Source organism: Chrysochloris asiatica, unplaced genomic scaffold, assembly GCF_000296735.1.
Source record: "Chrysochloris asiatica unplaced genomic scaffold, ChrAsi1.0 scaffold00029, whole genome shotgun sequence".
Lineage (NCBI taxonomy): Eukaryota > Metazoa > Chordata > Mammalia > Afrosoricida > Chrysochloridae > Chrysochloris > Chrysochloris asiatica.
This window is the reverse complement of record NW_006408547.1, coordinates 9,092,207-9,105,974: the sequence shown is the minus strand read 5'-3', so window position 1 is coordinate 9,105,974 and position 13,768 is coordinate 9,092,207. Positions and strand designations below refer to the sequence as shown.

At 40.4% G+C, this 13,768-nt stretch overlaps 1 pseudogene; it reads right to left on the bottom strand.

The window, feature by feature from the left end:
- Nucleotides 1-459: 459 nt before the first annotated feature.
- Nucleotides 460-1,329, bottom strand: LOC102834774 (annotated as a pseudogene).
- Between the last annotated feature and the right edge of the window lie 12,439 nt (nt 1,330-13,768).

Sequence of the window (13,768 nt, the reverse complement as noted above, 5' to 3'; positions counted from 1 at the left end):
TCAAATACCATAAAAAAAAAAAAAAAGAGAGAGAGAGAGAGAGATAAAGAGAGCACAAATGCATGGGTTTTCAAGGTATATACATTAAGCTGAAACTTTGGCACTAGGAATCATGGCATTTTGTCACGTAGCATTAACACGTATTAGAAAATTGTGTAGTGTCAAAGGGATAGAACCACCAGCATTCTAGCAATGTTGTCAACTAGGCAAGAATTTTCTACAGAATGTTTCTTCTTTGTCTAATTACTGCGTATACTGGTAACAACTTAGAAATGCGAAAGGGAGCTTACACTCTCCTTTTATTTTCTGTTTGAAGCAAACAGAAAAGAAACTTAAATATAAGTCCTGTGATAACATTAACAATTTTAGAGAACATCAATTATACAAGAAAAAGACTAAGAACAAAAAGAAAAGTGTTTACAGATACCCAGACGTTAATAGTGAGCGGTCAATAGACCCTCACAGGGCTTTGCGACGGTGCTCAGCGGAAGCCACTTTGTAATCGCTGGCAGTAAACAGGGCTGCAAAATTCTTTGCCAGATATTTCAGAAAATCATGTAAATAGCCTAACAATAATGCAAGACTCTTCTTATCAAGGGGCGTATAGGCCAACATTGCTCCAATTCTCACAAATAATCTCAGTAGGTGCGGCGCTCCGTAAACCTGGGACATCGGCGCATCAGGGTGGGCCATGAGGATTTCAGCATACTGGGGCCTCTCGAATTTGTAGAGCAGCTGAGTGCCCAACATCACATTGAAGTATTCTTTTATCCCTGCCACAACTTCGTTAACAGCATATTCCTTATTGTCGACACTGCCTTGTGATCTCTTACAATTTGCATACTCTTCCAGAATGGCATCCACATTTTTCTTAGCTGGGAGCTGAAACAGCTGCTTCTGCCTGGTAACCAGGTCCTAGTCCTCGATGAGCCAGGGTTTTAATTCTTCAGGAATCTTCACTTTAACCTCCACTCTATTCTTAAATGCCTCCTCGCTTTTAACGGTAGCATCAGCCCGGGACCTTTTCTTCCCAGGTGGCTGAGGTGCTTCACTGGTACTTCCACCATCTCCGTTTCCAGGCCTCTTTGGTTTGTTCTTCCTTGTCTTTCTCACAGATGCTGAAGGGGGGTTCTCAGCAGAGCGACTCCCCCCCCGTCTGCCGGGAAGAGCTGGCTCCAGATTCTTCTGCTGAGGACTAGCTGTCTTCCTTCCAGAGGAGGCCCCTCTCATCTTACTTCTCTGCATGTTGCTTCTAGTTGGCTTTTTGAAGTTGTCTTCTTCTGCAGATTGTTGTCCACGAGTCTGAGAAACCTGCTTTCTGGAACTCATTCAACCCTGTTTTTATTCCAACCAATAATCTTCTTCCTTCTTCCCCTTCCCAGAACTCCTAGGGCTTTCTCAGATGGAATCTTAAAAGGTTTTCAGGGATAGTCTAGAAGGATGAAGTGGATATCCAAGATTCTGAAATGAGGGACGGTTCTGTAATCAGGATCAGATCTTCTGATCCTTACTCTACAAACTTAGCTTTTCTGGTGGCGACCTCTAACTGCCATAGTCATATTATAGCCTCTTAAGGAGCCCTGGTAGGGTTGTTGTTGTTGTTGTTGTTGTTAGGTGCGGTCAAGTTGGTCCCGACTCATAGCGACCCTATGCACAACAGAACGAAACACTGCCCAAACCTGGGCCAACCTCACAATTGTTAACACGCTTGAGTCCATTGATGCTGCCAATTTTGCCAATCCATCTTGCGGGGGGTCTTCCTCTTTTTCTCTGACCCTCCACCTTCCCAAACATGATATCCTTCTTCAGTGACTGGTCCCTCCTGACAATATGTCCAAAGTATGAGAGATGAAGTTTGGCCATCCTGGCCCCCAAGGAGCACTCTGGCTGCATTTCTTTCAACACAAATCTGTTGGTTCTTTCGGCAGCCCGTAGCACTTTCAATATTCTCCTCCAACGCCATAACTCAAAAGCATCACTTCTTCTATGGTTTTCCTTATTCACTGTCCAGCTTTTGCATGCATGTGAGGTTATTGAAAACACCATGGCTTGGGTCAGGCGCACCGTAGTGTGGTAGTGTACTGGTTACAAAATGGGATGCTAATTTCAGGGTCAGGAGTTCAAAATTGTCAGCTGTTCTGTGGGAGAAAGATGAGGACTTCTGTTCCCATAAACAGCCTTGGAAACCCTATAGGACTGCTATGAGTTGGAACCAACTCCATGGCACATAACCACCACCACCACCATTGTAGCCTATTAATATTCCTAATCAATTACATAATGGAAAGTATGACATCTGAGATCTGTGTGGCCATTGCAATGATTTCTCAAACCCAGTTGTAGAGAGAGTTCTGTGGTTAGGATGGTTTGGGTTCTTTTTATATACCATAATCAAATTTTTCAAAACTAAAAACAATGAAAAGGCTGAAAACAGCTGAAATGAAAAGTTACCAATAGGACTAAACTCTGATTTCTTTGCAGAAACCGTGCAGAATACAATGGGTTGACTTATATAAAGTCTGAAAGGAAAAAAAAATTTAAATTGAAACAAGAAATATTTATTCATCAAAATTGTCCCTCACATAGTATAATAAAATTAGGACATATCCAGCTAAATCAAAATTAATGTGATTTGTAAAACCAGACCAATCTTATAAAAAATGCTAGAGGAAGTCTTTCAGAAAGAGAGTCAATGATGTCAGACAAATTCATGAGAATTAGATACACAATAATATCTTCCCCAAATTAACTGAAATATAGACATATCAAAGATAAAACATACGTAAACTACTGAAAATAAGGAACCAGAATTGTCAATTTGCAAACAGGGAGAACTGCAAAGAAAAAAGAGTGAATACCTGGTGTAGTTATAACACACCCTAATGAAGTGAAAATCAAGACAATAGCAAGATAAAATGCATTTGACTTAAAAGAAAGTTAATAAACCTTCTCCACAAAACAAAAGAACAAAATTATAAACAGTGAGCAATAAAATAATAGCAATGAAAGAAATTATAAGAAAATCTGTAAACAAAATGAACTCAGCACAGAAAAATATACAGAGCCATGAAACACTACCCAAACCACAACATGAAGGTGCTTATGGCATCTCTCCAGCTGTTTTACAGTGGGAGGAAATATGGGCACAAATCTCTAATCATTATTTAGAGCATCTGACAGAAAACTGTGTGGGTGTTGCCAGTGTTTGCAATTGACCAAAGTGGATGTTGGAGTGGATTGTGGCATATGTCCATTGGGTGGGACATCAGGGATGCTGAGTCTGACTGGGTAGCGTAATTGGCTCCTAGATATTGTGGAAAACAGAGAAAAATAAAAGCTGGATGGGGATGAAGAAGATGGAGAAAAAAAAAAAAAAAACAAGGGCGGAGAGGTTAAGACTTACATAAAAAGAAAAACAAGTGACTCAGTGCTAGCACAAGTTCTATACATATAACACGGCTGCAGCACCAATGTGAGCAGGAACATACTCTGCTGAATGCAGAGGGGCTGGAGTGGGTGCTCCTGAACATGGAGGTGGTGGGTGGAGTACCTGATAAAATGTGGGAATGGGAGGGAGAGAAAAAGGAACAAAAAACAAGAGGGAGAAGAGGGAAAAATTAAGAACAAAAGACAACACAGTACTGCCAAAATCACTAGCCACACCCATGTGACCAAGCCTTGATGGCTTGATAATCAGAACTCCACTAGAGAAAGATAAAAAAAAAAAAGTACAAAACAAATTTTGATAAAGAAAACGAAGGTACATTGCTGCAATTTGATGAATTTTAGCTAACTCATGGAGGTAGTAACTCTAAATATCAACAGAGGGGGAAGGAGTCTTCACATCAAGTGTCAATGCTATCCCGTCTGTACACAGGGTAGATAGGGATGGGCAACTTAAAAATTGGCTATCTAAAATGAGGGGGCATGAAGTGATTGGCTTACAGGCACAAAACGACTGGCTTACAAGGTTTCAAGGGGGAGCTTAGTTTAATAGTGTGTGGGAAAGACAGAGTCCCCACTGAATGGTTTTCCTCTCTTCTAGATGGGTCTGGTTAAAAGAGATGGGTGTGAAATTCTTATGGTTCAATAATGAATAAATGTTATCATGACTTATTGCGACTCTAACAATTGTAAAGGTAGAAGTTTTGTAACAAAAACAAGGGAGTGCTTAATCTTACAGTCCAGAAAAAAAGGACCCTAAGATCATAAAAGGAGAAAGCACAGTGGAATGAGAGACTTTATCCAGAGAAGCAGTGACACCAGAGATGGAGGCAGAGATGGGGACATGGAGAGAAGGAGCAGCTGAGGACTCTAGATTCATCAGAAGAGAGGGACTAAGAGATGGTGGTCATGAGGCAGACTTGCAGAATGTGCCCTTTGGTGGTTTAAATTATCATATATGCCTAAGAGTTTTTAAAAAAAGAAAAAAAGAGCTAAAGTGAATAAAGAGAAATACTGTTATTTGATGGTACATGGAGGAGATTGTAATCATTGTAATGAAACAAAGCGTATGATTTGTTGAATGTAAAACTGATGATCTGCCCTGTAAACTTTTACTCAATCCACTATGTTGTTGTTGTTGTTGTTGTTAAGTACCGTGGAGTCAGTTCTGATTTATAGTGACACTGCACAGGGTTTCCGATGCTGCAAATCTTTGCACGAGCAGAACACCTTATCTTTCTCCAGCGGAACTGCTGGTAGTTTCCAACTGCTGACCTTGAGGTTGGAAGTCCGAATCGTAACCACCTCACTACCAGAGCTCCTTCAATCCACAATAAAAACTTTAAACTTGAAAAAAAAAAAAGCACTAGCCACCAAATACGATGGTGCGTTTGCATGCATATGAGAATACCAAATATACTATGGACTGCCTGATGAACGAACAAATCTATTTTGGGCAAAGTATGACCAAATTGCTTCTTAGAATTCAGGATGGGCATACTTCATCTCTTGTACTTTGGACATGTTATCATCAGGAAGGATAAGTCCCTGGGGAAAGACATTATGCTTAGCAAAGCACAGATTCAACAATAGGAAGGCCCTCAGTGAGATGAATTGACACAGTGGATACAACAGTGTGTTCAAACATAACAACTGTGAAGAGGACCAAGGCAGTGTTTCATTCTGTTGTGCACAGGGTTACTATGCAGTGAAACTGACTTGAAGGCACCTAACAACAACACTTTCACTTTCAATTTTACAAGCTCTTGTTTTAGGTCTACATCCTGAATATTTTAAGGAGCTCTGGTAGCATAGTGGTTACGAATCGGGCTGCGAACCTTAAGGTCAGCAGTTCGAAACTACCAGCCGCTCCACGGGAGAAAGATGAAGCTTTCTACTCCCGTAAAGATTTACACCCTCAGAAACCCTGTACAGGGTCGCTATGGGTCGGAACTGACTCGACGGCACTTAACAATGACAACAACATTATATGTTTTTAAGTTTGTATATGTTTTTAAGTTTTATCTCTTGTTCATGATCTATTTTAACTTCTTTTTGGTGAAGGTGTGCATTTGGGGTTTTTTAATATCACTTAAAAATATGTGATCAAGTGCTAATCCCTAGTATTGGTTAATGTGACCTTATTTGGAAAGAACATCTTTGCAGATGTAATTACTTAAGCAAACATAAGGTCATACTGTAGTTGTTGTTATGTGCCATGGAGTTGGTTCTGACTCATAGCGACTCTGTACAAGGTTTCTGAGGCTGCTGTAAATCTTTACAGGAGCAGAAAGCCTCATTTTTCTTCCATGGAACAGCTGGTAGTTTCGAACTGCTGACCCTGAGGTCCGCAGCCCAATTCGTAACCACTACACTGCCAGAGCTCCTTCACACTGTAGTAGGCAGGGCATAATACAATATGCCTGTGCTATTATATGAATAGGAAAATTCAGACAGACACTCAAGGAAGACAGGCATGCAAAAAATGAAGTTATGCAACTATAAGCCAAGGAAAGCCTGGCCTATAAGAAGCTGAGAGATGCAAGTGATGATCTTTTCCTAGACCCATTAGAGGAAGAATGTTGCTGACATTCTAAATCCAGGATTCTAGTCTCCAGAACTGTAAGACAATACATGTTTGCTATTTTAAGACTCCCACTTATGGGTACTTTATTGTGGCAGCCTTAGGAAGATAATACAGATTTTAGAACAAGAAATGGGAACCATCTCTCACAAACCACTAAAAATCTGGAAATGGACTTAGAATTGAGTAATGGAGACAGATTAGAAAAGTTCTGAGATCCTATCTAAATAAACCCTAGATTTTCTCTAAGAAACACTGATGAAAGTAAGGAAATTAAAGGTATTTGATGTGAAGGTCATACTTAGAATGAAGGGATAAACATGTTGGAAACTGGAAGAATCACTTTCTTTATTATAAAGGGGGAGACACCATGACTGAATTGTTTTGCTGTTAGATGGCAAGAAGAACTTGTACAAGATGAACTTTGATATTAACTAAGAGATTTCTAATGAACATATGGAAGGAATGACCTGGTTTCTTATTGCTACTTATAGTAAAATGCAAGAAGAAGGAAACAGATTGAGAAAAAAGAAAAAAAATAGTGCTTTAAGCAAAAATAAACCAGAACTTAAACTTTTAGAAATTTTTTAGCGTATCATATTGCAAAAGGACTCCTGGTGTGGTGTTGTAAGATCAGCACTGGACTGAGAACCAAAAGGTCGGAAGTTCAAACCCACCACCTGCTCTCTGGAAACCCTATACAGGGTTGCTATGAATCAGAACTGAATGAACAGCACTTAACAACAATAACAGCACATTGCAAATAAATAAATAAATAAATAAATAAATAAATAAATAAATAAATAAATAAATAAATAAATAAATAAATAAGTGTGCTCTAGAGATAAAACCAAGATTTACTATTGGGTCCCATGGAGTTAATTCTAATTACAGTTCACAGGATTTCCAAGGAAAATGGTGGTTGGAAATGCCAACTTTGTAGTTACAAGTCCAGTGCAAATCCTCCAGTCCCATACCAGGGCTCTTAACCCAGGATATGGCTGAACAACTATTTTCTTAAGAGATGAGTGATGTGACTTATGGATCCAACTAGCCATCTTATCAGAAACATCAGTTTAGAAAGAAGGGACCAAGACAGCATCAATTAATAGAAGATTAATAGACTTCTTGAATTCTATAGGGCAAAAAACAGTCAACAGAGCCACTCAGCTACATATGCGTTCTCCTTGAGACAAAGGACGGATGATTCCAAGGTTGACTCAGAGGCCCATTGGATTGCTGTCATGGGACTGGGTGAAAAGACTATTTCTGTGGGTACAGTAGGCAGGGTGGGGCCACTGTTACCACAGGCCAAGAGGGTGGCCATATCAACCCAGGGTGACTCCGAGTCTAGAGGACTATAATCAGAAAACAAACAATTTCACTATCAGAGAGAAAGAGAGAAGGGATCATTGGAAAGCTGGGGGAAAGGACTAAATGTTTCTTCATATTTTTAAAGGCCAAATCCTAAATTCTAAGATACTGAGTGAACCCAAGACATCAAAAACCTACTATTTCTCTGTCTCTCTTTGTATACATAGATAGATAGATACATAGATAGATAGATAGATAGATAGATAGATAGATAGATAGATAGATAGATAGATTTGTTGTTAAGAGCCTTTGAGTCGATGCCAACCCATAGTGACCCTGTATACGGTTTCCAAGGAGCATCTGGTGAGCTTGAACCATCGACCTTGCAGTCTAAACAACTTAGCACTCTGATGCATTAGCTCATAGCACCACACCAGGACTCTCTCTCTCTCTCTGTATGTGTGTGTGTGTATATATATGTAATATAATGTGTATATAATATATACATGTAATATAATCATATATATAATATATGATTATATTACATGTATATGTATATAGGGTCGCTATGGGTTGGAATCAACTCAAAGGCACTTAACAACAAGTCTATCTATCTATCTATCTATCTATCTATCTATCTATCTATCTATCTATCTGTCTATCTATCTATCTACAGAGAGATAGTAGTTTTTTACATCTCTCTCTCTCTCTCTCTCTCTCTCTCTCTCCATATCTATATGGAGAGAGAGAGAGAGAGATGTAAATCAAGTCCTGGGATGACACTGAAGGATAAGAACTGGACCATAAGTTCAATTTGAACTTCTAGATGGGCAGTTCAAACTCCCAGCCTTTCCTTGAAAAGCCTACTATACTGGGTCACTATGAGTTGGAACTGACTTGATGGCATGTAACAAGAATATCTATAGAGAGATATTGAGATATATAGATCCATATAGCTGAATACATATATATCTATATATAGATAGTTAGATATATACATACATACATACTAGCCAGAGAAAATGACACCTTACCTGTAATTGTTGTTATTAAGTGTGGTCCAGTCAGTTCTTATTCATAGCGACCCTTTATATGGTTTCTGAGAAGTGGCTGGTGAATTTGCACTGCTGATATGTGATTCAAACTGGCCTTGCAGTCCAGTGCTTATCCTACAGTGCCACACCAAGACTCTGACACCTTGCCTATTGAGAACAAGATACAAATTGAATAATAATAAAAATTTTATCAGAAACCACAAACACTAGAATGAAATGCCACAGTATTTTTCAAGTGCTAAATGAAAATTACTAGCATCCTAGAATCTTACATATAGCCTATCCATAATTACATGATTATATTACATGTAAATGGTTTAAATAAAATAATTAAAAGGTCGAGATTAACAAAAACACACTTCATAATAATACATGTGTTAAAGTGAAAGCTTCAAGGAAAAATACACTAAACTAAATTAAAATATAAAAATATCCGATATTGGCATCTGTGAGTGTGGTGCAGTGAAATATTTAGTAAGACTCTTAAAGCCATAGTCTTTGCAACTTCCACCAAGCAACATTTTCCTCATGTCTTTAGGCAAGTGCAGTTAAGAGAAATGCTGAGAAGATTGCATGATTCCTTTCTGAGCGACAGAATTAATTGTGGTTGTAAAACCTTGGAACCCTAATATGGAGATTGATCTTAATTTTGCCTTCCTGCAGGGCATAAAATGAGTTATCTCAGCATCAAAAGGGGGAGTCTCACTAACATTAAGAAAACAGAAACAGGATTTAAGTGCATTGTTTGGACACTGAGATCCCTGCACAATGCAACTCCCCTATCTAGGAACAGAAAGATGTGACACCAGAGAATTTCCACAGAAGTAGCAGGGGAGCAGCAATAGCAGAACAAAGAACAAGGGCACAGGACAGAAAGGTGGAATTTCTAGTCCACAGAGCAACAAGCTTAGTACTTTTCAGTGGGGGAGGTTCTTTGGAAGAGTGGGGTACCTCTAGGCACTTCATTAAAGAAGCTAAGTTGATAGTTCATCAACTGGAGTCAGTACCTTTCAGCTGAGGTTTATGACAGAGTGGAAAGCATTTTGTAGCATCGTGGGAACAGAGAGGAGATAAGACCAAGGGACAGAGGGTGAGAGAGAAATATGCCTTCAGACAGAGCAGATTTAAAAAACACTGTTGTGACCTAAGACTTGTATGCTGAACATTTCTGATTCTGAATTGTAACCTGCTAACTTCTCTAACCCACCACCTACTTGTCATTTTGTTGCACTGTGGTGGCTTGCATGTGGTTATAGTGCTGGAAATTATACCACCAGCATTTTAAATACCAGGAGCATTATGGACAGTGGAATTGCTCAGCATAGCTTCGAAACTGAAACAGAATAATAAGAAGGAAAGATGGACCACTTCTGAAAGTCTAGCCATTGAAAACATAAGTAAAGCAGAAAATCATTGCCTGATACAGTGCCAAAAGATGAGCCCCTCAGACGAAATGTAACTCAGAATACAGCTGAAGAAGAGTTGCCTACTCAAAGTGAAGTTGGAATTAATGCTGTGAGTTTAGTAAAGATTTGGGAACCTTAATTTGCTAATGGGGCATGACTCAAATGAGAAGAAACAGCTGCAATAATCAAAACATGGAATGTATTAACTATTAATGTAGGAAAATAGGAAGTGGTTCAAAAGGTCCTGGAACTCAATAAGATTGATATTCTCAGCATTAGTGAGATGAAAGGGACTGGTATTGGCCATTTGAATTAGACAATCATGATTTACAATGCCAGGAATGATAAATTGAAAATGAATGATGCCACTTTCATTGTCAAAAGAACATTTCAAGATCTGTCTTGAAATACAGTGTTATCTGTGATAGCAAAATATTCACATGCCTATCAGAAAGACGAATTAATACAGCTATTATTCACATTACACATGTCACTAAAATCAATAATGATGAAATTGAATAATTCTACTAATATCTTCGGAGTCCTGGTGTGACACTATGGGTTAATGCGCCAGACTGCAAAGCTGTTAAACTGCAAGGTCAGCAGTTCAAGCTCACCAGCTACTCCTCAGAAACACTATACAGGGTCGCTATGGGTTGGAACTGACTCAACAGCACTTAACAACAACAACAACTAACTTCTTCAGTGTGGAATCAATGAAACATGCAATGAAGGTTTATTCATAATTGCTGTTGATGGAATATGAAAATTGGAAAAAAAGAGGAGGGATTGGTAGTTATAAGATATTGTGTTGGTTATAGAAACAATGCTGGAGATCACATGATTGAATTTTGCAAGATCAACCATTTACACATTGCAAATACTTTTTCAAGGACATAAATGGCAAATATACATGTGGACCTAACCAAATAGAATGCACAGGAAACAAATTTACTACATCTGTGGGAAGAGCCAATGAAAAAGCTCAATATCATCAGTCAATATCAACATCAGTTCAATATCAAGGGCAGGGACTAACCTTGGAAGAGACCAGCAATTGGTCATATGCAAATTCAATTTGAAGGTGAAGAAAATTAAAACAAATCCTCAAGAGCCAAAATATTACCTTGACTTTAGAGAGCACCTGAATTTACAGACCAACTCAACAACAGATTTGATGCACTAAGCACTAATGATAGAAGACCAAAAGAGTTGTGTGATTACATCAAGAACATAATACATGAAGAAAGCAAAAGATCGTCAAAAAGACAAAACAAATGTTGGAAGAGACTCTGAAAATGTTTTTAAACATAGAGAAGTTAAAATGACTGGAAAAATGATGAAGTATAAAAGCTGAAGAGAAAAATCTCAAAAAGCAGCTCAGGAAGACATAGTGAAGTATTACAATGCAACCTGGAATAGGAAAAGCACACTCATCATTTCTCAAGCTGAATGAACTGAAAAGTGAATTTAAACCTCAAGTTGTAGTATTGAAAGATTCTATGAACAAAATATTGAATTTTGCAGGAAACATCAAAAGAAGATGGAAGAATATATAGTCATTGTATAAAAAAGAATTGGTACATTTGCTTTCTTCATGTATTATATTTAAATTATTATATGTTCCTGAGTGTTTTTGTGTACATCCCCCACCCCCTAAAAAAAACAAAAAAAAAAAAAAAACAAAACACAGAGACAAATGTGAAAACTGAGGGAATGGAAGCAAACGCTGTTGAATGATGATTCACAGAGGAGATTGTAATCATTGCAATGAAACAATGGTGTAAAGTCAATGTTCTCCCATGTATCTATCACTCAGTTCATAATAAAAATAATAGCAAAAATGCAATAATAAAAAAAAGATAGAAGATGTTAAGAAAAAAAGAGGTAGCATAAGATCAAGAACCAATGGTATTGAAGGAAGAACTCCAAATTGCACTGAAGACATTGGCAAAAAACAAGGGTCCAAAAATTGACAGAATACAAATGGAAATATTTCAACAAGCTGAAGCAGTGTTGGAGGTGCTCATTCATCTACACCAAGAAATTTGGAAGACAGTTACCTGGCTAACCTTTTGGAAGTGATCCATTTTGTGCCCATTCCCAAGGATGGAATGTGGAAATTATGAAACAATATCATTAACAACACAAGCAAGTAAAATTTTGTTGATGATTAAACAAAATTGGTTGCAGCAATACAATGAAAAGGAGTTGTCAGAAATTTAAGCTGAATTCGGAAGAGGACTGTTGTGTTTTTAAGTGCTGTCCAGTCAGTTCTGACTCATAGTGACTCTGTATAGGATTTCTGAGGAACGGCTGATCAGTTTGAACTGCCAACCTTGAAGTTCAAACTGGCCTTAAGGCCCAATTCTTATCCTACAGCACTACACCAGAACTCCAGAAGAAGACTAAGGACAAGGAATATCATTACCTGAAAAGTGAGACTACAAGAAAAATGTTTACTATGCTATATTGACTATGCAAAGGCATTCGATTGTACGGATCATAAAAACTACCGGTAACAGTGTGCAGAGATGGTTTGAGCTTCCGGTTTGCCAGGGCGGCCAGGCGGTGCGAGTGAGTGGGTGCTCCGGGATGGGGGGGGGGGGGAAACTCGCGAGTTAAACCTCCCAGGTAGGAATTCACAGTCTCACGGCCCGCGTGAATCTTAGTGCGCCAGAGCCTTAGACCCCCTTCTTTGAGAAATCACTGTGCAAGGATTTGCGGGATTTTTAAAAGGGCGCCACAGCATCCCCAGCTCCTTTGGGCTTGAGGGGGCGGGGTGGGAACCAGCTCGTGTGGAGCCTCCAGTGGCTGGGAGACTCAAACAGGGAGAACCACTGGTGACACCTACCCCAAGGGGGGATTTCTGCGCATACAGTGGACAGAGGGAAGTTAGCTTAGGAGAGGTAAAGGAAAAACAACAACAAAAAAAGCGTGCAGAAAAAAGAGAAGCGGCGACTGTCTGATGTCATCAAGCGTGAACTGTGATTGCCTGAGCCACTTCTGCCCTGCCAAATTGACCCGTGTGTTCCCGGGGCCCGCCGGGTGTGCGCGCACACAGGAGAGCAGTTGCCAGCCTGCCCGAGCCGCATACCGCGGGCCTGCCAGATGCGCAAAAGCAAGCGACCCGCTGAACCGAGCAGCGTCCCTCAGGCGCCAACTGGGACTGCCTGAGCCACTTCTGCCCTGCCCAATTGACCCGTGTGTTCCTGGGGCCCACCGGGCGCGCGCACACAGGCGAGCAGCTACCAGCCTGCCCGAGCTGCGTACCGCGGGCCTGCCAGACGTGTAAAAGCGAGCGACCCGCCTCCCGCAGAACCGCAGCGTCCCTCAGCCCTGCCGGGCATGCTCCGGCAAACAGCTCACCTCACGCTCAACTGAACGGCGGAGCGCGGGGGCAGGCAGCCCACCTCCTGCCTCGAGCACCCACTGGGGAACCCCATTTGGATCCCCCCTTTATTTTTATTATTATCTTTTATCTTAGAAGGTTCAGCAGGAGCCCCAACGTGGCCCTGAGGGCTGGGGTGTCACTACAAGGTCACCTGAATTACAGGGTCAGGGGTCCATGCCCACCAACCGCTCCTCGGAAACCCTATAAAAGAGCATTAGGGGAGGGACGTCCGGCACTTCCCTGACCCAGCAACACAGGCTAGCCCACTGCCTAACCTCCAAGGCTCAAACCCTGCCAGCAAGGCACAAGCCGGCACTAGCCAGCACAAGGGGAGACGCCCTGAGGAGATGTTTACCAACAGCAACAAGGCAATCCTGCTGTGCCCTGGCAGATTAAGGGACTAGACTGCAGAAACCTTTGAACTGTAGGGTCGGAAGTTCGGGCCCACCAGCTGCCCCTTAGAAACCCTATAAAGGATACATGGTTTGGCTATCCTCTCTTTCTTTCTTTTTTGCTCTGCGGGTTAAGGGACCAGACTGCAGAGCACTTTGAACTGCAAGATCGGTAGACC